At 37.0% G+C, this 4,007-nt stretch overlaps 1 non-coding gene across 1 annotated transcript; it reads right to left on the bottom strand.

Annotated features, from left to right (window-relative positions):
• Positions 1 to 3,377: 3,377 nt before the first annotated feature.
• On the bottom strand, positions 3,378 to 3,484 carry LOC141722457 (small nucleolar RNA R71). The gene has a single exon (XR_012575474.1). It is a non-coding gene; the product is annotated as a small nucleolar RNA R71 (small nucleolar RNA).
• Positions 3,485 to 4,007: the final 523 nt, after the last annotated feature.

The following is a 4,007-nucleotide window of genomic DNA, read 5'->3' as shown; positions in this document are numbered from 1 at the left end:
CTTGGTCCTTCGAGACACAGAAGCATCAGATCTTACAAACACTGGAAAGCTAATGTCCAAATGGGAAGGACCACAAACTCTTGAACATGGATGGATCAAAAGTCCCCAATACCTAGCATGGAATCAAACTAAGGAAGTTCTACCAATAGGTAAAAATAAACAAAGCAACCAAAATCTTGTAGCCAATATGACAAGCAACCAGTTTATTTCTCCTCATATCTTGTATGAATGAAATTTTAAATTAATGAAAAGCATTTCTCTACATTACATTTATTAAATTTAGCCAAAAAAGCAACCACTAGTCCGGACCAATTATTAGTCTGGACTAGAGCAACCATATTCACTTAAAATTAATTTTCTAAGTAAAAAGCAACCACTAGTCTGGACCAATTATTAGTTTGGACTAGAGCAAACATATTTACTTAGAATTAATGTTCTAAGTAAAACAGAAACCACTAGTCTGGACCAATTATTAGTCTGGACTAGAGTAAGCATATTTACTAAGAATTAATTTTCTAAGTAAAACAACAACCACTAGTCTGGACTAATTCTTACTCTGGACTAGAGCACACATATTTACTTAGAATTAATTTTCTAAGTAAAAAAGCAACCACTAGTCCGGACCTGTTATTAGTCTGGACTAGAGTAAGTATATTTACTAAGAATTAATTTTCTAAGTAAAACAACAATCACTAGTCCGGACCAATTATTAGTCTGGAATAGAGTAAGCATATTTACTAAGAATAACTTTTCTAAGTAAAACAGTAACCATTAGTCCGTACCAATTATTAATCTGGACTAGAGCAAACATATTCACTTAGAATTAATTTTCTAAGTAAAAAAGCAACCACTAGTCCAGACCAGTTATTAGTCTGGACTAGAGCAAATATTTCTAAGTAAAACAACAATCACTAGTCTGGACCAATTATGGTTCAGGAACAGAGCAACCACATTAACTTAGAAAAATTTCTAAGGCAAGGTTAACTATAACAATAAACATAAAAGTGAACAAAAGCAAATACATAAAAATTAACCGAACCAAGAGTGCCCGAAGCCAAGTATGATATTACAATCACAGAATAACAATCAGTCTAAAAACAATAAGTTCAGAATTCAAATTCCAACAATAAAACATCTAAGAATCCGGAGCAGTTGGCGGAAGGAAGCTAGGATAAGGAAAAGGGATCCGGTTCCCCGAGTCCAGCCTCGATATCCTGATTAGCCTTAATAAATTCTTGCACAAAGCTATCCCATTCTGCCCCCGGATTAGTCTTGATATGCTTCTCCGCAACAATTTAACAATGTCCAATCTCCGGAGCACCAGCATTGGCGATAGCCCTGTCATATTCTTCAGACTTCTTATAAGCCTCAATAACTTCCGCCTCCTGTTGAGTGGCATTTATGACACTTTATAACCCTCCATAAAGCTTTGAATTGGTGTTTTGTACTCAAGTTGTTAGTGTTTTTAATGTGTTTTTGTAGTGTTTGTGCATTTCAGGCATTTACCAGGTAACCAGGTGAATTAGCATGGTTTTAGTGCTAATTTGGTGTTAGAATGGTGTCTAGAATAAAAGCTCGTGAAAAGACCAACTCAAATCAGCAAGAAAAGAAGAAGCCAATATTTATTCCAGAGAGACGGCGCGCCTGCGCTGAAGAAGCGTGCGGCCACGCCAGGAAGGCAGAATGTCAGCACGGGTTGCTATATAAACATAATTTAAGGTCATTTTTTTATAAGAAAACATACCAGAGCTTAAGGAAAAGGCGTAAGAAGATCGTAGAGCATAAATCAACCAAGGCGAAGAAGATCTAGTTTAATCTTGTGATTCTTTATTTTAAGTTATAACTTTGGATGCTAGTTTTCTTATTCGTGAACCTTTACTCTTGTTTCCTACTTGGTTTTATTAAGTATAAAGACTACGTTTATTATATCATGTTTTCGTCAGAACCCACATTGATGATGAGTCCGATCATGGGCTATTCATTATCGTGGGGTTCTAACGGATTTATTTATGGATTTCTTTAGTTAATTTATTTCGATACCTTAGTGTGTGGTGATTGTATGATAACCTAGTTTTGGTTGTGCTTATTCATCTTACGAGCGTCGTGAACTTATAATATAGTTTGTTAATCTTTAATGAAGCGAAAGTGAATTTAAGGGTTTAGAACTTGCCATGCTAGCATAGGTTCATATATTTGTTATGCATGATTTGTAGGTAATTTTAACCATCTTACTTGCCCTATGTAATCACGAGAGATAACTTGTGCGTTAAACCGTTATGTTGTCAAATTCTATAGACATATAGGGTCTCAATATAATTGGTGTCTATTCAACTTCTATCTCTTTTGTGGATGTTCAGTAGTATGGTATTCGTACAATGAAAGTTGGTGTTTATCAGTTTCGTGTTATCTGATTAGAGTCATCACCATTACATGCTGAGGTTAAGAATGAGAAGGCTATTGAATGAAGTATTTAATGAAGTTAGAATCCCATGTTTGGGTCAATTATTATATAATTCTCTGTGATCTCTTAGTTTATGTTCTTTAGTATAATATCTTAGTTAATCTTAGTATAAATAATCTCAAATTGTTAATCATCTTAGCATTGGATAATAACCATACTAGTGTTGCATAAATACATTGATTGAAATTAACCTAAACCTATCCCTGTGGGAATGAACTAGAATTTATTCTATATTACTTGCGATCGCGTATACTTGCGTGAATATTATAGCGTGATCTAGCCCTAACAAGTTTTTGGTGCCGCTGCTGGGGATATCAGTGTTAATTTTTTAGTTTATGTGTTTGCCATCATTGGTCGTTGAAGTTCAGTGACTCAAACATTGTTACTTACTTAATTCCTTGTTGTGTTTTAGGTATTCTAGCGAGCGTGTATACATATGCGTTATCGGTCTCGTAAGAGGACACTGGATCAGGCTGAAGAAGAAGTTGTAGTTGAGGAAAAAGTTGAAGAAGAGGCTCTTATTGTAATGGGAGAACCAGAAGCGAATCCAAAGGCTTTGATGGACTACTCTCAATGGAAGATCGATGATATTCATTCTAGCATTGTTCGACCAACCATCTCAGCTAATACCTTTGAGGTCAAGTCGAGCATAATTCAGATGATACAGAACTCAGTTCAGTTTGGGGGTTCTCTGACAGAAGACCCCAACATGCACATCAGAGATTTCATCGAGATCTGCGACACTTTCAAGTTCAATGGAGTTTCTGAAGCTGCTATTAAGTTAAGGCTTTTCCCATTCTCTCTGCGGGATAAAGCTAAGTGCTGGTTACATTCTTTACCACCGGGGTCTATCACCAAATGGGAGGATCTTGCTGAGAAGTTATTAACCAAATTCTTTCCTATGGCGAAGACTACTGTAATCAGAAACGCACTGACTCAATTTGTTCAGCAATCTGGAGAATCTTTATGCGAGGCTTGGGATCGATATAAGGAGATGCTTAGGAAGTGTCCCCATCATAGGATGCCTGACTGGATGATTATTAACTATTTCTATAATGGTTTGGGTGCTACTTCTAGACTCATGCTTGATGCAGCATCAGAAGGATCCTTGTGGGCTAAAAGCTATGATGAAGCTTATGAGTTAATTGAACTGATGACTGCTATTGAATACCAGAATCCTACTCAGCGACTATCTCAGGGTAAGGTAGCAGGAATTCTAGAGTTGGATGCAGCTACTGCTATAGCTGCTCAACTTAAGGCTTTGACAATGAAGGTGGATTCTCTATCTAATTATGGAGTTAATCAGATCACTAGTGTCTGTGAGCTTTGTGATGGTGCCCATGAGACTGATCAGTGTGCCATTTCTAGTGAATCAGCTAAGTTCGTGAGCAACTTTCAGAGGTTGCAGCAACCTGTACCAGCCACCTATCATCCTAACAACCGCAATCTTCCTAACTTTAGCTGGAGCAACACTCAAAATGCGGTTCAACAGCCTTATCAGCAGTATCCAGCAAAGCAGTACAACCCTCTGGTTTTCAGCAACCAC

Source organism: Apium graveolens, chromosome 4 (genome assembly GCF_009905375.1).
Source record: "Apium graveolens cultivar Ventura chromosome 4, ASM990537v1, whole genome shotgun sequence".
In the NCBI taxonomy this organism is placed as follows: Eukaryota; Viridiplantae; Streptophyta; class Magnoliopsida; order Apiales; family Apiaceae; genus Apium; species Apium graveolens.
This window is presented reverse-complemented; position numbering and strand designations above follow the sequence as displayed.